This window comes from Salmo salar, chromosome 06 (genome assembly GCF_965601325.2).
Source record: "Salmo salar chromosome 06, fSalSal1, whole genome shotgun sequence".
In the NCBI taxonomy this organism is placed as follows: Eukaryota; Metazoa; Chordata; class Actinopteri; order Salmoniformes; family Salmonidae; genus Salmo; species Salmo salar.
Genome location: NC_138296.1, coordinates 3,263,609 through 3,288,704, shown reverse-complemented (window position 1 = coordinate 3,288,704; position 25,096 = coordinate 3,263,609). Strand labels below are relative to the sequence as shown.

At 44.3% G+C, this 25,096-nt stretch overlaps 1 protein-coding gene and 1 long non-coding RNA gene across 2 annotated transcripts in view; both read right to left on the bottom strand.

The window, feature by feature from the left end:
* LOC145879787 (ribonuclease inhibitor-like) overlaps positions 1-25,096 on the bottom strand; it is a 206,803-nt gene that overhangs the window by 12,796 nt on the left and 168,911 nt on the right. The gene's annotated exons all lie outside the window — the stretch shown is intronic.
* On the bottom strand, positions 7-25,096 carry LOC123743541 (uncharacterized). Its single transcript, XR_006770400.2, has 4 exons — positions 24,903-25,096; positions 20,088-20,155; positions 16,743-16,841; positions 7-140 (listed from the first exon to the last, which is right to left on the bottom strand). It is a non-coding gene; the product is annotated as an uncharacterized LOC123743541 (long non-coding RNA).

Below are 25,096 nucleotides of genomic sequence, written 5' to 3'. Positions count from 1 at the left end.
CATGACCCATGAGTTCTTCTTACCTTTGTTCAGTAGAAAAGTCTCCCTCTCTAAAACATATAGGACGGTCCATAGACTGGTCACTCTTCATAGACACACAGCTGGGTACAGGGGAGGCTGGTCTCTCCTGCTTGATTGGGCTTCAACACAACAGAGACAAACATTACATCTCTCATCTACTCTGAGCTCAGATGGGAAACATAAGAAGAGTTTCATTCCAAAAAGCTATATATCACTTTTTAGAAATGTTCGTAAATGAGCTTTTATTGTTTAAAGAAATTATCAAATAAATGGTTTCTCATGATCTAATTATGGGTTGTTCAATGTCTTTCTTTGTAGTCTATCACTCTATGGTCTCATTTCAGAGAGACACATTTTTTTTTTTGCAAAATGCTATATACAGTGTCTGACTCACTCTCAGAGAAATCAGTAGTACTGCTAGGTTTTATACAGTCAAACGTGACCGACCGGCTCGATTCGGTCTTATGTAGAAACATTTGAAATGGTGTTTCTCACATTGGATAAAAGTAGAGACTCAGGGCTAGAAAATGGTATATCATACACTACAGTTGAGGAACAATGGGAAAGTAATTCTGCTCTGAAAGATGATAAACTTGTAACCTCATTTTTGAGAAAATTGCCTTTTAATGTTTTGCTACCTTCTGGAGAGCTCTTCTTTGTGTACAGGGCTGTTACTTTGGCAGATAATGTCACCCATCTAAATAAATATATATATATTTTTAAATAATAACTAAATGTAAGATGTTTCTGGTTTATGTCAGTTTAATTGTTTGTTATGCAATAAATTGTTATTTTATGGATGTAAGTGGTAAAATCAACTAGAAAATGTTATATTTTTCAATTCTAAGTAATGTACTTTAGTAAAGAATTACACTTTATTCAGTACTACTGCAGTTGCAAAATAATTCCAATAGATGGCAGCATAAGACCACAAATTAAATTTCAGAAGATTAGTTTTGTTCTGTCCCTGGATACACCACCACTCCCACGACTTTAGTCGAGAAAAACATATTTTTGTCAAATTCATAAACCAGCATCGACCCACTCTGCCTTCTCGCACAAGTAGTGAAGTCAGCCTCATCAAAAAGCTTGTGCCGTCACTCTACCTTCTCGCGCAAATGAGTGTCATGTTGAGGTAAATTTGCTAACCGGGAGGGTTGCATGATGTAATTTATTGGCGGGCTGGAAGATGCACTCTTGTCTTTTCAATTCGGAGGTTGTTTAATTTGATTTAGTTTGATTTATAGGGGTCCAGATTTTGCAGCTCTTTCAGAACATCAGCTATCTGGATTTGGGTGAAGGAGAAATGGGGAGGGGCTTGTGCAAGTTGCTGCGGGGAGTGCAGAGCTGTTGGCCGGGGTAGGGGTAGCCAGGTGAAAAGCATGGCCAGCCATAGAAAAATGCTTATTGAAATTCTCGACTATCGTAGATTTATCGGTGGTGACAGTGTTACCTAGCCTCAGTGCAGTTGGCAGCTGGGAGGAGGTGCTTTTATTCTCCATGGGCTTTACAGTGTCCCAAAACTTTTGGAAATTTGTGCTACAGGATGCAAATTTCTGTTTGAAAAAGCTAGCCTTAGCTTTCCTAACTGACTTTATGTATTGGTTCCTGACTTCCCTGAAAAGTTGCATATAGCGGGGGCTACTCGATGCTAATGCAATACGCCACAGGATGTTTTTATGATGATCAAGGCAAGTCTCAAGTGATCCATGGGCTATATCTGTTCTTAGTTCTACATTTTTTTAATGGGGCATGCATATTTAAGATGGTGAAGAAAGCACTTTTAAAGAATAACCAGGCATCCTCTACTGACGGGATGAGGTCAATATCCTTCCAGGATATCCGGGCCAGGTCGACTAGAAAGGCCTGCTCGCAGAAGTGTTTTAGGGAGCGTTTGACAGTGATGAGGGGTGGTCGTTTGATCGCAGACCCATAGCAGATGCAGGCAATGAGGCAGTGATCCCTGAGATCCTGATTAAATACAGCAGAGGTGTATTTGGAGGGCAAGTTGGTCAGGATAATATCTATGAGGGTGCCCATGTTTACAGATTTAGGGTTGTACCTGCTAGGTTCCTTGATCATTTGTGTGAGATTGAGGGCATCTAGCTTAGATTGTAGGATGGCTGGGGTGTTAAGCATATCCCAGTTTAGGTCACCTAACAGTACGAACTCTGAAGATAGATGGGGGCAATCAATTAACATATGGTGTCCAGGGCACAGCTGGTGGCTGAGGGGGGTCTATAGCAAGCGGCAACAGTGAGAGACATTTCTGGAGAGTTGGATTTTTAAAAGTAGAACCTCGAACTGTTTGGGCACAGACCTGGATGGCATGACAGAACTCTGCAGCATATCTCTGCAGTAGACTGAAACTCTGCCCCCTTTGGCAGTTCTATCTTGACAGAAAATGTTGTAGTTGAGGATGGAAATTTCTGAATTTTGGTGGCCTTCCTAAGCCAGAATCTAGACACAGCTAGGACATCAGGGTTGGCAGAGTGTGCTAAAGCAGTGAATAAGACAAACTTAGGGAGGAGACTTCTGATGTTAACATGCATGAAACCAAGGCTTTTACGGTTACAGAAGTCAACAAATGAAAGCGCCTGGGGAATAGGTGTAGTATTGGGGGCTACAGGGCCTGGGTTACCTCTACATCACCAGAGGAACAGAGGAGGTGTAGGATAATGGTACGGCTAAAGGCTATTAGAACTGGTCATCTAGTGCGTTGGGAACAGAGAATAAAAGGAGCAGATTTCGGGGTGTGGTAGAATAGATTCAAGGCATAATGTACAGTATGGTAGGATGTGAGTACAGTGGAGGTAAACCTAGGCATTGAGTGATGCAGAGAGGGAATGCATCTCTGGAGACACCTGTTAAGCCAGGTTAGGTCTCTGCATGTGTGGGGGTGGGACAAAAGAGCTCTCTAAGGCATGTTGAGCGGGACTGGGGGCTCCACAGTGAAATAAAGCAATCAGAACTAACCGAAACAGCAGTAGACAAGGCATATTGACATTAGAGAGAGGCATAAAGCAATCACAGGTGTTGATCAGGAGAGCTAAGACAACAACGGGTAAGTGGCGATGAATGGGCTGAAAGGGTCAGTTAGGTACACACAGAACCTGAGATCGAGATAAGCAAAATTAGGTAACGTGTTGGTGAACAATCCAGCATGCATCAGCTGTGTAGCCGAGTGATCATAGGGTCCAATGAGCAGCAATAGGTGAGTCAGGGAACCGTTCGGTAGTCGCTACTATGCTAGGCGAGCGGGAGACACGGCGTTCAGAAAGCTAGCGGGCCGGGGCTGGCAGACGGAAAAGCCTGTTGAAACCACATTGGACGATTTCTTCGGCAGACCAGTCGTGATGGATCGGCGGGGCTCCGTGTCGACAATAAAGGGTCAAGGCCAATTGGTAAATGAGGTGTTGTAGCCCAGGAATTAGCTGGTAATTCTTCGTCGGCTAGCCGGGAGATGGGCCTAGCTCGAGGCTAGCTCAAGGCTAACTGGTGCTTGCTTCGGGACAGAGACGTTAGCCAACAATAGCCACTCGGTAGCAGCTAGCTAGCTGCTACCGAGTGGCTATTGGTCCAGAGCTTGCGGCAGGAATCCGGTGATGTGGTAGAGAAAAGCTGGTGTCCGAGCTAAAGGTGAAGACCGCTAGCAGTGGCTGACAATGACTAGTAGCTAGTTAGCTGGCTAGCTTCTGATGGAGGCTCCAGTTATAAAGTATAAAAATAGCAGATCCGTACCACATTGGGTGAGGCGGTTGCAGGAAAGTATATTTAGTTCGTAGATGGAAAGTGAGATTAAAATATTTACGGAAAAAAACAAAGAAACTATTTACAAGGGACAAGACAAGCACAAGTCTGACTGCTATGCCATCTTGGAGAACAATACCTAGGGTTAGGGCAAAAATACCTAGGGTTAGAGTTTCCGTGTAGCACTTTGTGACATCTGCTGATGTTAAAAGGGCTTTATAAATATATTTAATTGATTGATTGATAGGTTTAAGGTTTTTAAGGTAAAAAACAATATTGGTTTATAGATCTCTTGCTCCTCCCTGTGGCCTTCTGTGGGTACCACATAACTCATTCACGACACCTGCCAGGCTCATAATCTGAGGTAGCAACTGCGTCAGATCTACAAATCAATGAGCTAGACCTATCCATTTGGTTTGCAACTCAGTGTAGCATTCGTTCAATTCAATGCCTACGAACGAAAATGTTGATGCATATCAATTTACCCAGCAGCCATTTATAAAAAACAGCAGCCATTTTTAGAACATAAAAAAATATTAAAAAAGAAAATGTCTTCCGGCTGATTAAATCAGCCACATCTTGAAAAAGAGGACATGGAAATGCTTTTTGTTTAGGTTGAACACCTTTTTCTGAAAACAAGTATGGGCTCCCAAGTGGTGCAGCAGTCTAAGGCACTGAATCTCAGTGCTAGAGGCATCACTACAGACACCCTGGTTGAATTCCAGGCTGTATCACAACTGGCTGTGATTGGGAGTCCCACAGAGTCATTTGACTTTGTCTGGTGTAGGCCGTCATTGTAAATAAGAATTAGTTCTTAGCTGGCTTGCCTGGTTAAATAAAAGTATACAAATAATTTACAAAAATCAACATGACCAGAAAATGTTTGATGGCTTTGTGCCAGCCATTGCTAGCACTGTGGGTCATCACAACCTGTGAACAGTGAGTGTGCTCACAAAGTAGCCATAACCCTGTTAGAATAATAAGTTACCTGAGGTCAGCGTTCACGGTTAATGCCGGCAGGTCTCAGTGATAACAATAGCAAAGACGGCATTGTGATGCAGAACAATCAGCTGGGAATAGAATGTTCAAAGGTGAGTTGGTGCCATGTGCTCAATAGAAATAATAGGAGCTGGCAGGTTGAAAAATACCATAAAATAAGGCCTGTTTTTCACAATTACTAAATAACTAGGGCCATTATGTAGTAATATTATGTAACTGGGCTCCATGGCGGATGCAATGAACTAGTATTCATCAGAAAAAAAACATGGTTAAAAATCTCATGTGTCCAGTCTACTTCATTTGCCCTGAAAATAACATTCAGAAGTTTAGTCCTTGGACACAGAGGGGTTAAACACTAAAGTTACTGTCCATCTAGTGAAGAGAGGAGAACCGGACAGAGGTAGCCAGCATCCGTCAACGAGAGAGGGAGAAGCCCTACACGGGATATAACAGGTGGAAGAAACAACCGGGGAGTTCCATCGGTCAACAAAAAATACAGGCGGCCGGTGATGATGTAGTGGTAGCTAGGCTAAACTCGGATACTGCTGGTAGAGTAGCTAGCTAGCTTACCAAGCTGTACCAACTTGCTTGGCTAGCTAGCAGGTCGTTCGTCTGTCCCTCGTCTCGATGAATCCGGTGAACCACAAAATGAAACAAGGATAGAGAGTGAAAATGATCTGGCAACACTCCTACTGTCCCTGACCATTAAGCAAAAAGCTAATTGAACAATAAACTTTGGCGTTTCAACACTATAACAAACTCCTTCGTTATTCCCCAAGATCATCTCAGCCCACTCTGCGCGTAACCGGACAATATCCTTGGCGCCACACCATACGTGGACGCGGACAGTTCTGTACGGGAGTGTGGGCAGTTCCAGAACGCGGACATGAGCAGTGCAACACAATCAACTAAACCCAGTCTATACAGTGGGTTACATCAGTAATATTCATTTTGTATTATTATGTTAAACATTCTACATTTTTTTTACAACAATATTTTGAGATCTGGGCCCATATCCACAAAGCGTCTCAGAGTAGAAAATTGGTCATATAAGTGCTGAGAATAAAGACATTTTACACTTATGGGTATAAATTAAAGCTATGCATGAAGTCTTTAGTCCCACCTAGTCGGCAGATATTTAGGACACCTCGTGAGCTGTCCTAAGTAGTTAAGAGTTAACAGCAGGTGTCTTGATAATACTATAGAATAATGCAGTGAGTCAGTGGTTCCTGCTCCACATGTAAATGCTTTGCAGTAGTTAAAAATAATGTTTGATATTTCTATATGTGTCACGATTCCTACCGACGGTGGCGCCCCCTCCTGCTCGGGTGGCGCTCGGCGGTCGTCGTCACCGGCCTATTAGCTACCACCGATTCCCTTTTTGTTTTTCCCTTTTTTTATGTTTTCTCACCTGCCCTGAGTTAGGTAATTAAGAGGGCTATTTAGTTCAGCTGGCCCGCACCCTATTGTGCGGGATTGTTTTTCTGTATGTCAACTGCGTTTGTTGACTGTGCTTGTCCATTGTATTTTTCCCTGTTGTTGGGAGACCTCTTATTTTGTACGGGTGGTTCTTAATTAAAATTACCACACAGTGTTCCCTGCTTCCTGCGCTTCTTTCCGCCACACCACAGACAAGACGCTACAGAATCCCGCACCACCAGAAGGAGCATGGAATCAGCGGGAGCAGCGGGCACTCCACTACCCTCCATGGAGGAACGTGTCCAGCACAATACATCGGTCCTGCATCGCATCGGATCCGCCATGGACCAGATGATGGAGAGGATGGAACGATGGGAGAGGAGTGGTATCCTCTCTCCACCTACACCCCCCCCCGATACAACCATCTCCTCCTCCTACGACGTCTGGCTCTGGCGCGCTTCGCCTGGCACTCCCGAGGGAGTACGATGGGACGGCGGCTGGGTGCAAGGGGTTTCTTCTCCAGCTAGAGTTGTACCTGGCCACCGTCAGACCTGCTCCTACAGGAGAGGAGAGCGTAAGTGCCCTCGTTTCCTGCCTGACGGGCCGAGCTCTGGAGTGGGCTAATGCGGTCTGGAACGCTCCAGACTCGGCGAGGGACCACTACCCAGAGTTCACCCGCCGCTTTCGGGCTGTTTTCGACCACCCCCCCGAAGGTAAAGCGGCGGGAGGAGCGCTCAAGACTTCGCGCTGGAGTTTAGGACCTTGGCTGCTGGAGCGGGGTGGAATGACAGGGCCCTCATAGACCACTACCGGTGTAGTCTCCGGGCGGACGTCCGCAGGGAGCTGGCCTGTAGGGACACCAATCTATCCCTGGACGAACTCATTGACATGTCCATACGGTTGGACAATTTGCTGGCTGCCCGCGGGCGTTCGGAGAGGGTCCTGCCCGTTCCACCCCCGTGCACCCCCGCCCCTACCCCTATGGAGGTAGGGGGGGCCGTGCCAAGGGGCACCGGAGGAGGTGGCTCCTCCTGCACCAGCTGTGGTCGGAGAGGACACACGGCCGACCGGTGCTGGAGGAGCCAGTCTGGGAGTCGAGAAGGCAGGCAGAACACTTCTCGGTCACCTCAGGTGAGTCAGCACCAGATTCGCCCAGAACCCCCTGTTGGTCATGTGTTTTTGCCTGTTTCATTTTCTAAATTTTTTCCCTCTTCCCAGCATAGGGCGCTAGTCGATTCAGGCGCAGCTGGGAACTTTATGGACCGTGGACTTGCCATTAAGCTGGGCATTCCACGGGTGCCGATAGATTCCCCCTTCCCCGTGCACTCCTTAGATAGCCGACCATTAGGGTCAGGGCTAGTCAGGGAGTCTACGGTGCCGCTGGACATGGTAACGCTGGGGAATCATAGGGAAAGCATTAACTTTTTCCTTATTGATTCACCTGCGTTTCCAGTGGTGCTGGGGGTCCCCTGGCTGGCTGGTCACAATCCCCTCATTTCATGGAAACAGGGGTTCTCCAGGGGTGGTCGGAGGAGTGTTCAGGGAAATGCCTAGGAGTTTCCATAGGTGCCACGTCGGTGGAGAGTCCAGACCAGGTGTCCACCGTGCGCATTCCCCCTGAATACGCCGATTTGGCGATCGCTTTTTGTAAAAAGAGAGCGACTAAATTACCACCTCATCGACAAGGGGATTGTGCGATAGATCTCCAGGTTAACGCTGCGCTTCCCAGGAGTCACGTGTACCCCTTGTCACAAGAGGAGACGGCGGCTATGGAGACATACGTCACGGAATCCTTGGGACAGGGGTACATTCGGCCCTCCATCTCACCCGCTTCCTCGAGTTTCTTTTTTGTGAAGAAAAAGGAGGGAGGTCTGCGTCCGTGCATTGATTATAGAGGTCTAAACGCGATCACGGTGGGGTTTAGTTACCCACTACCTCTTATCGCTACGGCGGTGGAATCATTTCACGGAGCACAGTTCTTCACAAAATTGGATCTCAGGAGCGCGTATAACCTGGTGCGTATCAAGAAGGGAGACGAGTGGAAAACCGCCTTTAGTACCACATCAGGCCATTATGAGTACCTCGTCATGCCGTATGGGTTGAAAAATGCTCCAGCCGTCTTTCAATCCTTTGTTGACGAGATTCTCAGGGACCTGCACGGGCAGGGCGTGATTGTCTATATCGATGACATTCTGATATATTCCGCCACCCGCTCCGCGCATGTGTCCCTGGTGCGCAGGGTGCTTGGTAGACTGCTGGAGCATGACCTATACGTTAAGGCTGAGAAGTGTGAGTTTTTCAAACGAGCCGTCTCCTTTCTGGGTTATCGCATTTCCACCACGGGGGTGGTGATGGAGTGTGACCGCGTTAAGGCCGTGCGTAATTGGCCGACTCCAACCACGGTGAAGGAAGTGCAGCGGTTCTTGGGCTTTGCCAACTACTACCGGAGGTTTATCCGGGGGTTTGGCCAGGTAGCGGCTCCCATTACCTCACTGCTGAAGGGGGGGCCGGCTCGTTTGAGATGGTCGACGGAGGCGGACGGAGCCTTCAAGAAGTTGAAGACCCTGTTCACCGACGCGCCCGTGTTGGCGCACCCGGACCCATCTTTAGCGTTCGTAGTAGAGGTGGACGCATCCGAGGCTGGGGTGGGTGCCGTGCTATCACAGCGCTCGGGTGCGCCACCGAAACTCCGCCCCTGCGCTTTCTTCTCAGGGAAGCTCAGTTCGGCGGAGCGTAACTACGATGTGGGGGACAGGGAGTTGCTAGCGGTAGTCAAAGCCTTGAGGGTGTGGCGACACTGGCTTGAGGGGGCTAAGCACCCCTTTCTCATCTGGACCGACCACCGAAACCTGGAGTACATCCGGGCAGCGAGGAGACTGAATCCACGTCAGGCAAGGTGGGCCATGTTCTTCGCCCGGTTTAGGTTTACCATCTCATATAGACCGGGTTCCCTTAATACTAAAGCCGACGCGCTGTCCCGTCTGTATGACACGGATGACCGCCCCATCGATCCAACTCCCATCATTCCAGCGTCTAGGCTGGTGGCACCAGTGGTGTGGGAGGTGGACGCGGACATCGAGCGGGCACTGGTGTTGGATCCTGCGCAGGTGCCCGTGGGGCGCATGTATGTGCCGCTCGATGTTCGCGATCGGTTGATTCGGTGGGCGCACACGCTACCTGCGGCGGGTCATCCTGGTGTAGAGAGGACAGGGCGGAGTCTAAGGGGGAAGTATTGGTGGCCCACCTTGGCTAAGGACGTGAGGTCATATGTCTCTTCCTGTTCGGTCTGTGCCCAGAGTAAGGCTCCTAGGCATTTACCGAGAGGGAAGTTACAGCCCCTCCCCGTTCCGCAACGGCCATGACAGATCTTCCCCCCTCTCAGGGGAACACTGCGATTCTGGTGGTTGTGGATCGGTTTTCTAAGTCCTGCCGTCTCCTCCCCTTGCCCGGTCTCCCTACGGCCCTGCAGACTGCGGAGGCCCTATTTACCCACGTCTTCCGGCACTACGGGGTGCCGGAGGATATTGTCTCTGATCGGGGTTCCCAGTTCACATCCAGGGTCTGGAAGGCGTTTATGGAGCGGCTGGGGGTCTCGGTCAGTTTAACCTCCGGTTATCACCCCGAGAGCAATGGGCAGGCGGAGAGGGTGAACCAGGAGGTGGGCAGGTTCCTGAGGTCGTATTGCCGGGACCGGCCAGGGGAGTGGGCGAGGTATATTCCTTGGGCAGAGTTAGCCCAGAACTCACTTCGCCACTCCTCTACTAACATGTCACCCTTCCAGTGTGTGCTAGGGTACCAGCCGGTCCTGGCCCCATGGCACCAGAGCCAGACCGAGGCTCCTGCGGTGGAGGACTGGGTTCAGCACTCCAAGGAGACCTGGAAAGCAGTACAGGACTCACTGAAGGAGGCCAGTGCTAGGCAGAAAAGGAGTGCTGACCTCCACCGCAGTGAGGCGCCGGTGTTCGCACCGGGTGACAGGGTCTGGCTCTCGACCCGGAACCTGTCTCTCCGCGTGCCCTGCCGGAAGCTGGGGCCGCAGTGTGTGGGGCCCTTCAAAGTCCTGAGGAGGATAAACGAGGTGTGTTATCGGTTGCAACTCCCTTCCTATTACCGTATTAACCCCTCGTTTCATGTGTCTCTCCTCAGGCCGGTGGTGGCTGGTCCCCTACAAGAAGATGAGGTGCCGGAGGTCCCTCCACCCCCCCTGGACATCGGGGGGTCCCCGGCGTACAGCGTAAGGGCCATTCTGGACTCGAGACGCCGGGCGGGGGGCCTGCAGTACCTTGTGGACTGGGAGGGGTACGGTCCGGAGGAGAGGTGCTGGGTGCCGGCGGAGGACGTCTTGGACCCATCCATGTTGAAGGAGTTCCACCGCCTCCGTCCGGATCGCCCTATTGATGAAAAATAAACTAAAACAATTTGATGAACTTCTATTTGTGCACAAAAAAATGTGTATGTGTGTGTTCATTACAAAAACACTAGTGGCTCATGAGTCACGTGTCCATGGTAACAAGTGATAAGGTGCTGCTTGCCTCGAGGCCGGTGTCGGCGCGCTGCAGGGGCCGCGCGTCAGGAGGGGGGTACTGTCACGATTCCTACCGACGGTGGCGCCCCCTCCTGCTCGGGTGGCGCTCGGCGGTCGTCGTCACCGGCCTATTAGCTACCACCGATTCCCTTTTTGTTTTTCCCTTTTTTTATGTTTTCTCACCTGCCCTGAGTTAGGTAATTAAGAGGGCTATTTAGTTCAGCTGGCCCGCACCCTATTGTGCGGGATTGTTTTTCTGTATGTCAACTGCGTTTGTTGACTGTGCTTGTCCATTGTATTTTTCCCTGTTGTTGGGAGACCTCTTATTTTGTACGGGTGGTTCTTAATTAAAATTACCACACAGTGTTCGCTGCTTCCTGCGCTTCTTTCCGCCACACCACAGACAAGACGCTACAATATGATCAATCCATTAATAATATAGACCAACATGCAACATTATGTCTTGTGCTTTTGGCAATGATTTATGTATAATAATTATGTATAAAAAGTGATACAATGTATGTCTGCATAGTGTTTTGTTTTCATTTTGGCAGATTAGTTCATGCTTATTTCTGAAGATTAACTCAGGTTTTCGCCCAGCGGCTAAGGAGTTGGAGCTGTGGCAGGAGTTGGACCTGTGGTCGTAAGGTGACTGGTTTGAATCTCGGGCGCTGGAAAAAACTGGCGGAAATGATCTGACCACTGGAGGGCTGCTGGGTTCACATCCTCAAAACATTCACCTTTCGTTGATCAGAACTCTAGAGGTTCTTCTTCACTGAACCCAAAAATATGTATAACTTTTAGTGATTCCATATATTAAGGAAATGATAATAGCCTTTTTGGTTCTATAAGGAACCTTCTTTTCTTAGAGTGTATAATAAACACGTTTTTCTTTTGATTATTTAATTATCTACATCATGTTATTTCAAGTTATCCCTTTGGAACGCAACATCACATTGTTGAAAAATAATCCTAAATTGTGGATGGCTATAAATTGGGCAATTGAAGGTATCTGAGGTGTAATATGTGTTAGATGAAAATGAACATTGTATGCAACGTTGTAGGCAACATTATTGGCAAGGGACTTGATGCCTACTATGCCAAACCTTATGCCAAAGCTATTTACAGTTGTTAAACGGGTGTGAAGACAATGGGGGGGGGGCGGTCTGTGCATATTTGTGCATATTTGTAAACAACAGCTGGTGCACAGAATCTAAGGAAGTCTCTATATTTTGCTCGCCTGAAGAATATTGTGATAAGTTGCAGGCCACACTACTTGCCTGGAGAGTTCTCAGCTATACTTTTCGTGGCTGTTTATTTACCACCACAGACAGATGCCGGCACTAAGACCGCACTCAGCCAGCTGTATAAGGAAATAAGCAAACAGGAAACCACTCACCCAGAGGCGGCGCTCCTAGTGGCCGGAGACTTTAATGCAGGGAAACTTAAATCAGTTCTACCAAATCTCTATCAATATGTTAAATGTGCAACCAGAGGGAAAAAAATTCTAGATTCTAAAAAAAATACTCCACACACAGAGACGCGTACAAAGCTCTCCTTCGCCCTCCATTTGGTAAATCCAACCACAACTCTATCCTCCTGATTCCTGCTTACAAGCAAAAATGAAAGCAGGAAGCACCAGTGACTCGGTCAATAAAAAAATGGTCAGATGAAGCAGATGCTAAACTACAGGACTGTTTTGCTATCACAGACTTGAACATGTTCCGGGAATCCTCTGATGACATTGAGGAATACATCACCTCAGTCAATGGCTTTATCAATAAGTGCATTGAGGACGTCGTCCCCACAGTGACTGTACGTACATACCCCAACCAGAAGCCATGGATTACAGGCAACATTCGCACTGAGCTAAAGGTTAGAGCTGCAATACAGGGTTAAGATTGAATCATACTACACCGGCTCTGACGCTCGTCGGATGTGGCAGGGCTTGCAAACTATTACAGACTACAAAGGGAAGCACAGCCACAAGCTGCCCAGTGACACGAGCCTACCAGCCGAGCTAAATCACTTCTATGCTCACTTCGAGGCAAGTAACACTGAGGCATGCATGAGAGCATCAGCTGTTCCGGACGACTGTGTGATCACGCTCTCCGTAGCCAACGTGAGTAAGACCTTTAAACAGGTCAACATTCACAAGGCTGCGGGGCCAGATGGATTACCAGGACGTGTGCTCCGGGCATGTGCTGACCAACTGGCAGGTGTCTTCACTGACATTTTCAACATGTCCCTGATTGAGTCTGTAATACCAACATGCTTCAAGCAGACCACCATAGTCCCTGTGCCCAAGAACACAAAGGCAACCTGCCTAAATGACTACAGACCCGTAGCACTCACGTCCGTAGCCATGAAGTGCTTTGAAAGGCTGGTAATGGCTCACATCAACACCATTATCCCAGAAACTCTAGGCCCACTTCAATTTGCATACCGCCCAAACAGATCCACAGATGATGCAATCTCTATTGCACTCTACACTGCCCTTTCCCACCTGGACAACAGGAACACCTATGTGAGAATGCTATTCATTGACTACAGCTCAGCGTTCAACACCATAGTACCCTCAAAGCTCATCACTAAGCTAAGGAACCTGGGACTAAACACTTCCCTCTGCAACTGGATCCTGGACTTCCTGACGGGCCACCCCCAGGTGGTAAGGGTAGATAGCAACACATCTGCCACGCTGATCCTCAACACTGGAGCTCCCCAGAGGTGTGTGTTCAGTCCCCTCCTATACTCCCTGTTCACCCATGACTGCATGGCCAGGCACGACTCCAACACCATCATTAAGTTTGCTGACGACACAACAATGGTAGGCCTGATCACCGACAACGACGAGACAGCCTATAGGGAGGAGGTCAGAGACCTGGCCGGGTGGTGCCAGAATAACAACCTATCCCTCAATGTAACCAAGACTAAGGAGATGTTTGTGGGCTACAGGAAAAAGAGCACCGAGCACGTCCCCATTCTCATCGACGGGGCTGTAGTGGAGCAGGTTGAGAGCTTCAAATTCCTTGGTGTCCACATCAACAACAAATTTGAATGGTCCAAACACACCAAGACAGTTGTGAAGAGGGCACGACAAAGCCTATTCCCCCTCAGGAAACTAAAAAGATTTGGTATGGGTCCTGAGATCCTCAAAAGGTTCTATAGCTGCAACATCGAGAGCATCCTGACCGGTTGCATCACTGACTGGTACGGCAATTGCTCGGCCTCCGACCGCAAGGCACTTCAGAGGGTAGTGCGTACGGCCCAGTACATCACTGGGGCAAAGCTGCCTGCCATCCAGGACCTCTACACCAGGCGGTGTCAGAGGAAGGCCCTGAAAATTGTCAAAGACCCCAGCCACCCCAATCATAGACTGGTCTCTCTACTACCACATGGCAAGCGGTACCGGAGTGCCAAGTCTAGGACAAAAAGGCATCTCAACAGTTTTTACCCCCAAGCCATAAGACTCCTGAACAGGAAACCAAATGGTTACCCGGACTATTTGCATTGTGTGCCCTCCCCCTGCTACTCTCTGTTTATCTTATATGCATAGTCACTTTAACTATACATTCATGTACATACTACCCCAATTGGCCCGACCAACAAGTGCTCCCGCACATTGGCTAACCGGGCTATCTGCATTTTTCCCCCACCCGTCAACCCCTCTTTTTACGCTACTGCTACTCTCTGTTCATCATATGTGTATAGTCACTTTAACCATACCTACATATACATACTACCTCAATAAGCCTGACTAACCGGTGTCATGACGTTGCCCTCTTTGGGTACAGCGAGCACAGTTGACCCCCCTCCCTCTGCACCAGGCCTTTTCTATGCACCATCCCCCGACCTCTATACTTCTGACACCAGGCTCTGTGAGAGCGGTCGTAAATTCCTATGAGGAAATTCTCTCCTCATGGCCACAGTATAGAGAACAAAGGATTCTTCCACCTCACAGAATTGGAGAACCGAACAACATTTATGTTCTGGAGAAGGTATAAAATATCGGTGAAGAATCCAGCTACGAAATGGTCCGTTTGGTACAATTTTGTGAAACTCATGAGAGACAATACGGCCATATTACCATAATAATGTTTATATACTAGCCTCAGCTATGAGACTTACATCTAATGGTTGTATAAAATTAATGAATATGGATAAAGCTATTTGGAATATGTTGGGATGCTTGTAAGATGTTAATGTGAGAGAATTGTATTTTCTGTTTAAAGTTTTACCAAGTCATCGGCACACCCCCAGGGACACAGACAGGACCTGGCGTCATGAGACAGCCTTTTTCTGTATTCCGAATATAAACCCCACCCAGGGTTTCTTTCCCCAGGCCAGGCCTCCACTCCATTACGAGTTGGCTAATAAGTTTGACCATGCATCCAGCTACTGAACTTTAACCATACCACTTGGTTAAACTATTAGACTATCGATACAGAATAAGAACAAGTCTTTGATATTAATTACTAGTCTGCAGCTAGGAATTCGGTATCATTGAACGTGACAACCGCCGGAAACACCTGTCCTATAACGACATGAACGAATGTCGCTTTGAAAGATCCATTCTAACCGCGAGAGAGAGAGAGAGAGAGAGAGAGAGAGAGAGAGAACTCCCCAACAGAACAACCTTTCCAACAAAGATCCCGACGACACACTGAGCGTAAATATATATATATAATGAGTGAGCATTCATGTGCAAAGGATTAGCAGTTAAACTGTATAATATTCAATTCTGAACCACCCCTTTTGTTTAACAAGCCGCCATGCCGGTTTAGCCCACTAGGGCACATTCCTCTACCATTTCTTTGTAACGATACCTACTGTTTTGTATGCCTTTCTGTGAATTACTTAGTTTAGTAAATAAATGATTTTAAGACAATTGACGTATGGATGACTCATAGTAAAGACTGGGTTCATGCAGATAACCAACAATTTACGACGTTTGGAATGAGACTGACGAGGTAAAGAATACATCATAAATCAGAAGACTCAGATCAGATATTATGATATCTGAAAGTTATATTAGGAAAATTATAACTTTGTAACCTGAATATTTTCCTTGGTGCCCCTACTTCCTAGTTAATTACAGTTACACAATCAATCAGTTTAATCGCGTAATAATAATTACAGAGAGTTATTTGATAGATAAGTCTTCCGTTTTAATGATGCCAAAGACACGACACCGGTGTCTGTATATAACCTTGCTACTCTTATTTTCAAATGTCTTTTTACTGTTGTTTTACTTCTTTACTTACCTACACACACACACACACACACACACCTTTTTTTTGCACTATTGGTTAGAGCCTGTAAGTAAGCATTTCACTGTAAGGTCTACACCTGTTGTATTCGGCGCACGTGACAAATGAACTTTGATTTAATTTGATATAACGGTAATATTGTCAAAATTCTGCTTGTAACAACGATCAGAAATTGTAAAAAAAATATGTATTCCATTATATTAGGCAATAATTAAGAGTAGGCAAAGTGGTCGTGTCATGTGAAAATTCTATCAAATGTCTTACATGGCAACGAGTACAGTCAGGGTGCCGTGGAGCCCCTGCAGTACCTCCACAGACCCCGATTGAGAACCCCTGATTTAGCAGATGCTCTTATCCAGAGGGATTTACAGTAAGTGCATTCATCTTTAGATAGCTAGGTGAGACAACCACATATCATTGTTAAATATGCAGAATACAAATATTCCATTCCAGCTAAACAATGGATATAAAGATATCTAGGTGGATATATAGATATCTAGGTGGATATATAGATATCTAGGTGGATATATAGATATCTAGGCGGATATATAGATATCTAGGTGGATATATAGCGTTTTGCTATAAAAAAAATAAAAATGATACACATCTAAAAACTATTAATTAAAAATCTGAGAACAGTAATATTGAAGGTACCCATAAGAAACCATTTCTGATTAAAAAACAAATGTGAATATTTTTGGAAATAGCATTTTTGAAATAAACTCTTTAATAATTCTTACACAAAATTGTCATCTCACCTCTTAGCTTTGGTGTCATGTTCCCCAGAGAGACTCATTTTAGAGGCAGGGCCCCCCTCCTCTCTCTCCCCAGAGAGACTCATTTTGGAGCACTGACCCCTAAACAGAGATCCAACATGTTGGTTGTGGTTAACACAGTAATTCTTGAATGTCAATTGTTATCATTTATTCATTATCTCTTATAAAACACTTACTAACAGACATAGAAACAGTCAGGTGATTTAATGAATTCACATGAACATGTAGTTGTGACATTTCATCTCCATGGTAACTGTCAATAATAATAAGTCACTGTTTGTTAAGGTAATTATAGACAGTGCAACAACACAAGGCTAAATCTCACAATTATTTGTATTCATTAAAGGTAGGCTATTTATTGTCTTTCAATCTGTTATTTTCTGAATGTATCTGAGAATGTAGACAGAAGGGCTAAAATGGGCATGAATGATCTGAGGGGGAAATCATTGATCCATTCAGAAAGTTTATTTACAACAAGTAAGATATTTATATTATGTAAAGTAGGCGAGGTTATAATGTATAGTAGTGGTTTGTTAGTGATATGTAGATGTTATATTATGTAAAGTAGACAAGGTTATAATGTATAGTAGTGGGTTGTTAGTGATATGTAGATGTTATATTATGTAAAGTAGACTAGGTTATAATGTATAGTAGTGGGTTGTTAGTGATATGTAGATGTTATATTATGTAAAGTAGGCTAGGTTATAATGTGTAATAGCAGTTTGTTAGTGATATGCAGATCAAGGTCTATACCTCGGCTATAGCCTACATATCATAGATGACCAGTCTAAACCTGTTCAGATCAACATAATGTTATAGTCCTACCAGTAGCAGGACAGAGAATGTACTGTTTATAACCTACATATCATAGATGACCAGTCTAAACCTGTTCAGATCAGTTCACATAACGTTATAGTCCTACCAGTAGCAGGACAGAGAATGTACTGTATATAACCTACATATCATAGATGACCAGCCTAAACCTGTTCAGATCAGTTCACATAATGTTATAGTCCTACCAGTAGCAGGACAGAGAATGTACTGTATATAACCTACATATCATAGATGACCAGCCTAAACCTGTTCAGATCAGTTCACATAATGTTATAGTCCTACCAGTAGCAGGACAGAGAATGTACTGTATATAACCTACATATCATAGATGACCAGTCTAAACCTGTTCAGATCAGATCACAGAGACCATCAGGTTTGTCAGCATGATAAGTGATCATAGCTCAAACCTACTCTGACTATTGAATGTCTGATGTCAACCTAACCTTATAATAGTTTGTAGGTAGCCTAGAACTACGAGGGTCTGCCCGTCTTTCCTACAGTGGGGGGAAAAAGTATTTGATCCCCTGCTGATTTTGTACATTTGCCCACTTACAAAGAAATGATCAGTCTATAATTTTAATAGTAGGTTTATTTGAACAGTGAGAGACAGAATAACAACAAAAAAATCCAGAAAAACGCATGTCAAAAATGTTATAAAATGATTTGCATTTTAATGAGGGAAATAAGTATTTGACCCCTCTGCAAAACATGACTTAGTACTTGGTGGCAAAACCCTTGTTGGCAATCACAGAGGTCAGACGTTTCTTGTAGTTGGCCACCAGGTTTGCACACATCTCAGGAGGGATTTTGTCCCACTCCTCTTTGCAGATCTTCTCCAAGTCATTAAGGTTTCGAGGCTGACGTTTGGCAGCTCGAACCTTCAGCTCCCTCCACAGATTTTCTATGTGATTAAGGTCTGAAGACTGGCTAGGCCACTCCAGGACTTTAATGTGCTTCTTCTTGAGCCACTCCTTTGTTGCCTTGGCCGTGTGTTTTGGGTCATTGTCATGCTGGAATACCCATCCACGACCCATTTTCAATGCCCTGGCTGAGGGAAGGAGGTTCTCACCCAAGATTTGACGGTACATGGCCCCGTCCATCGTCCCTTTGATGCGGTGAAGTTGTCCTGTCCCCTTAGCAGAAAAACACCCCCATAGCATAATGTTTCCACCACCATGTTTGACGGTGGAGATGGTGTTCTTGGGGTCATAGGCAGCATTCCTCCTCCTCCAAATACGGCGAATTGAGTTGATGTCAAAGAGCTCCATTTTGGTCTTATTTGACCACAACACTTTCACCAGTTGTCCTCTGAGTCATTCAGATGTTCATTGGCAAACTTCAGATGGGCATGTGTATGTATTCTTGAGCAGGGGGACCTTGCGGGCGCTGCAGGATTTCAGTCCTTCACGGCGTAGTGTGTTACCAATTGTTTTCTTGGTGACTATGGTCCCAGCTGCCTTGAGATCATTGACAAGATCCTCCCGTGTAGTTCTGGGCTGATTCCTCACCGCTCTCATGATCATTGCAACTCCACGAGGTGAGATCTTGCATGGAGCCCCAGGCTGAGGGATATTGACAGTTCTTTTGTGTTTCTTCCATTTGCGAATAATCGCACCAAATGTTGTCACCTTCTCACCAAGCTGCTTGGCGATGGTCTTTTAGCCCATTCCAGCCTTGTGTTGGTCTACAATCTTGTCCCTGACATCCTTGGAGAGCTCTTTGGTCTTGGCCATGGTGGAGAGTTTGGAATCTGATTGATTGATTGCTTCTGTGGACAGGTGTCTTTTTTACAGGTAACAAGGTGCGGTTAGGAACACTCCCTGTCACGTTCGTCGTAAGGAGTGGACCAAAATGCAGCGGGAATGTGTAATCTCATCTTCTTTTATTGAAGGAACGTGAACACAAAACAAAATAACAAACAATGACGACGAAGACAGTACTGTCAGGCTCAACGCTAAACACGGAACAACTACCCACAAATCCCAATGAAAAACACGCCTATTAAATAGGACCTTCAATTAGAGGCAACGAGGAACAGCTGCCTCCAATTGAAGGTCAACCCAATAAACTAAGCATAGAAATAGAATACATAGACACAGACATAGAAATAGACTAACATAGAACATTGCCCAAAAAACCCAATACACACTAAACAAACACCCCCTGCCACGCCCTGACCAAACTACAATAACAAACAACCCCTTACTGGTCAGGACGTGACACTCCCTTTAAGAGTGTGCTCCTAATCTCAGCTCGTTACCTGTATAAAAGACACCTGGGAACCAGAAATCTTTCTGATTGAGAGGGGGTCAAATACTTATTTCCCTCATTAAAATGCAAATCAATTCATAACATTTTTGACATGCGTTTTTCTGGATATTTTTGTTGTTATTCTGTTCAAATAAACCTGTGAAATATGTGCCACAGCCATTGTGTAACTGCGTAGGCTACAAACATATTTTTTATTTCATATGAGGAAATCACATAACTTACAGTCACTGGTGCAGCCGCCTGTTTTCTTGCAGATGAAGTAGCTTTCACAGGCAACACATTCAACCAGCCTAAACAACAGTAAATAAAAGATGTAAAATGGTCAAAAGTTAATCATGATATAGCCATATACATTAGAGAGAGGTATATTGCTACAGATGTTGGATCTTAATTTGAGCCAGTTTGCAACAGCAGGAAAATAATCATTTAGCAACAGGACATTTCAATTATTATGTGGATTATTATTAATTAACAATTTTAAAATGAAAAAGTGGAATTTATCAGAAACCTTTTTTGGAGCTTAAATATACTACACATTTTAATTTTCTTGCAACAGGGTGATCAAATTCAGATCCTACATCTGTACAGAGATTATGTCTTTATCTAAATAGGACAGTTTGAGTTATTAACAATAACGTCGAAGCTGTCATAAGCTGTAAACCTATGTGATTGGATTTTATAGACCCCCATCTGAACAGTTTCTTTCCCCATGCTGTGGCCCTCACCAACTGGCCCTCTGGTCCATAGAGACTAAAGGACTATGCTGTGGCCCTCACCAACTGGCCACTCTGGCCCATAGAGACTAAAGGACTACGCTGTGGCCCTCACCAACTGGGTATCTGGCCCATAGAGACTAAAGGACTACGCTGTGGCCCTCACCAACTGGGTATCTGGCCCATAGAGACTAAAGGACTATGCTGTGGCCCTCACCAACTGGCCTCCTGGCCCATAGAGACTAAAGGACTATGCTGTGGCCCTCTCCAACTGGCCATCTGGCCCATAGAGACTAAAGGACTATGCTGTGGCCCTCCACCACCTGGCCCATAGAGACTAAAGGACTATGCACTCTTCTGCACACCACATCAAGCCATCTCTGAACTGTACACTAAATAACTGAACTATACTGCATTAGCTCTCTGTTCATCTCTCTTAGATATATTTATACTGATACTGTAAATGTGGACATCCACTGTTTATCAACTGTATATCCACTGCACTGTATATCAACTGTATATCAACTGTACTGTTTATGAACTGTATATCCACTGTACTGTATATCAACTGTATATCCACTGTACTGTATATCAACTGTATATCCACTGTACTGAATATCAACTGTCCTGTATATCAACTGTATAGCCACTGTACTGTTTATCAACTGTATATCCACTGTACTGTATATCAACTGTATATCAACTGTACTCTATATCAACTGTATAGCCACTGTACTGTATATCAACTGTATAGCCACTGTACTGTATATCAACTGTATAGCCACTGTACTGTATATGGTATATCCACTGTTCATTCTCTTATAGCTCTATGTTCACTCTATCTAGTTGTGTATAATGTTGTACAGAAACTTAGTGTAAACTCTTCTGTCTGTATTCTGTCTCTAAATGTTGTCTATCACTAGCAGCACCATATCACCATGTAAAATTATGTGTACAGATGTAGGAGCATCATAATCATCCCCCACTGCAGAAGAACTTTCCTGCAATGGAAATGTAAAACTTGTAGTGTATTTGAGGTTTAAAAAGTCTTCCTAAGTTTGTAATTTCGTCTTAGAAATTTCAGACTTGAGTTTATCAACCCCTACAAAAATGTTCATTAATTATAATACACATAATAATTCACATTTCCTGTAGCTGGAGGAATATTTTCCTGCTGTAGTAAACTGACTCAAATTAAGATCCTACATCTGTATGTGCAAATGTACTTGGCGAATAAAGGTGATTGTGATTCTACAAAGGTTGAGTCTCTAGATTCCCTTGCTGCTCTGGAGAAATAATGAAATGGTTGTCATGGTGATTTAAACTGGGACTGGTTATCTCCCAACTCTGATGTAATTTGTTACATTTCACCCTGTTGACAAAGGCAGCTACAAGGATGAACCCAGAAGACAACTCTAAATCAACACTCACTGATATTATCCTGAAATCCTTTCACTCATATTATTGTCTCTTTGTTCAGGTAGTCTATGATATTAATATTGTATCAAACAGCAGGACTCTGAACCCAGGTCACTGGTGAACAAGGAAAACACCCTATACATCGCACCAATAGGGTATCAGTATCAGTATAAATAGGGTTAACCCAGTATCAGTATAAATAGGGTTAACCCAGAATCAGTATCAATAGCGTTAACCCAGTATCAGTATCAATAGTGTTAACCCAGTATCAGTATAAAGTGTTTACCCAGTATCAGTATAAATAGGGTTAACCCAGTATCAGTATAAATAGTGTTAATCCAGTATCATTTTAACTAGGGTTAACCCAGTATCAGTATAAATAGTGTTTACCCAGTATCAGTATCAATAGGGTTAACCCAGTATCAGTATCAATAGTGTTAACCCAGTATCAGTATCAATAGGGTTAACCCAGTATCAGTATCAATAGTGTTAACCCAGTATCAGTATCAATAGGGTTAACCCAGTATCAGTATAATAGTGTTTACCCAGTATCAGTATAAATAGGGTTAACCCAGTATCATTATAAATAGGGTTAACCCAGTATCAGTATAAATAGTGTTTACCCAGTATCAGTATCAATAGGGTTAACCCAGTATCAGTATCAATAGTGTTAACCCAGTATCAGTATCAATAGGGTTAACCCAGTATCAGTATAAAGTGTTTACCCAGTATCAGTATACATAGGGTTAACCCAGTATCAGTATCAATAGGGTTAACCCAGTATCAGTATAAATAGGGTTAACCCAGTATCAGTATAAATAGGGTTAACCCAGTATCAGTATCAACAGGGTTAACCCAGTATCAGTATAAATAGGGTTAACCCTATTTCTTCGATGGGAATTGTAACCTGGCTCACACTGCCCCATACAAGGTGAAATAAATAAATGAAAATACAAAAGCAAGTCCCGTGCTTCAGCTACTCAGACCCCTCACACATCCGGGCCATGCATTCTGATGGCCTCACAGACACCATACCACTTCTGACACCAATGTAGCAAACAGCAGGGCAGGGAAGCGAACCCAGGTCACACATGTAAAAGGCCAACAACCTACGCATCGTGCTGTTCTCACCAATTGTAGAGAATCACTACACTATAGTGGAACTATGATATAATTACATTATCATATAAAATGTAGAGGATCACTACACTATAGTGGAACTATGATACAATTACATTATCATATGAAATGTAGAGGATCACTACACTATAGAGGAACTATGATACAATTACATTATCATATGAAATGTTAAATGTAGAACTATAATATCTGAATATTGATATATTGAATTTATGTTGACCACGTCCAGTCAGCTCCATTTTGTATAATTAAACTGACACCAACCTGTCTCAGTAGTAGTAGACTGTTAGGAGTGTTTTACTGTCATTCACTATACTAACATTACACCAACCTGTCTCAGTAGTAGTAGACTGTTAGGAGTGTTTTACTGTCATTCACTATACTAACATTACACCAACCTGTCTCAGTAGTAGTAGACTTTTAGGAGTGTTTTACTGTCATTCACTATACTAACATTACACCAACCTGTCTCAGTAGTAGTAGACTGTTAGGAGTGTTTTACTGTCATTCACTATACTAACATTACACCAACCTGTCTCAGTAGTAGTAGACCGTTAGGAGTGTTTTACTGTCATTCACTATACTAACATTACATTTAATTTATCTACACACTTTACAATAATCCCTGACAGGATTGTCACCTTGTAGCCTGAATTCACAACCAGAACATGTCAAGTCATTGAGATATTTTATGTTCTGCTGAGAGAGCAGCTTCCTGATGACCAGCACTCTGTATATTCTGATGGATGAGGCCTGAGATGGAATGTGAAGCTAACTGAAGCTGGCTAGCTTTAGAAAACCAGTATATCTAGCTTGCATCATAGGATACCCCTCAGGCTACGTTCAGGTTTCAGCATCAGGTATAAACAGCCGAGTCGTAGGCAACAACCTGAGTTGTATTCATTAGTTTACTCCACAGCCAACAGTTTTAAATGGCACTAATGAATACACACAACCTGTTTTGAGGAAGTTTAAGTTGTTCTTAGTCTCTCCACAATATTTATTTGTCTCTCTTTCACACAACATACCTTCCTGAGTGAAAAGCATTAACAGTAGATTAGAAAGATAAAATGTTTGTTTGTTGCTTGTTGTGTTTTAAACCTGTTTTGAGAAGACAAGTCTATAGACCTATGATACAGTACACTCTTAGAATAAAGGGTTCCAAACGGGTCCTCCGGCAGTCCCCATTGGAGACGCTTTTGGGTTCCAGGTAGAACCCTTCTGGCTTCCATGTAGAACCCTCTGTGGAAATGGTTCTTCATGGAACCCAAAAGTGTTCTACAAAGGGTTCTCCTATGGGGACAGCCAAAGAACCCTTTTAGATTCTAGATAGTGTAGGAGTGATCACCCTGGCGCACACAGATGGGCACAGAACGAATTCACCCCACACATCTAATTTACATCAAAAACATTTTAAGGAGAGTTGGACTATTATAACACTGTCAACCAAAAATATCATCAACTATATGAATATACATAACAATATCATCAACTATATTAATACACATAACAATATCATCACCTATATTAACACACACAACAATATCATCAACTATATGAATACACATAACAATATCATCAACTATATTAATACACATAACAATATCATCAACTATATGAATACACATAACAATATCATCAACTATATTAATACACATAACAATATCATCAACTATATTAATACACATAACAATATCATCAACTATATGAATACACATAACAATATCATCAACTATATTAATACACATGACAATCGTCGTCTTACCTTTTATCTCTCAATAGAAACAGAGTCTGAATGATCATTCGGTCGAAGAAAGTTACTTTCATTTGCTCTGCTCATTTACATATCAGGTTCTGCCTGTTCTCTCTCCCACTCCCTCTCTCTTAACAGCTCTTACAATGTGCCTTGGAATACATTCTACAACTGTCTGGAACTCTGTTGGAGGGATGTGACACCAT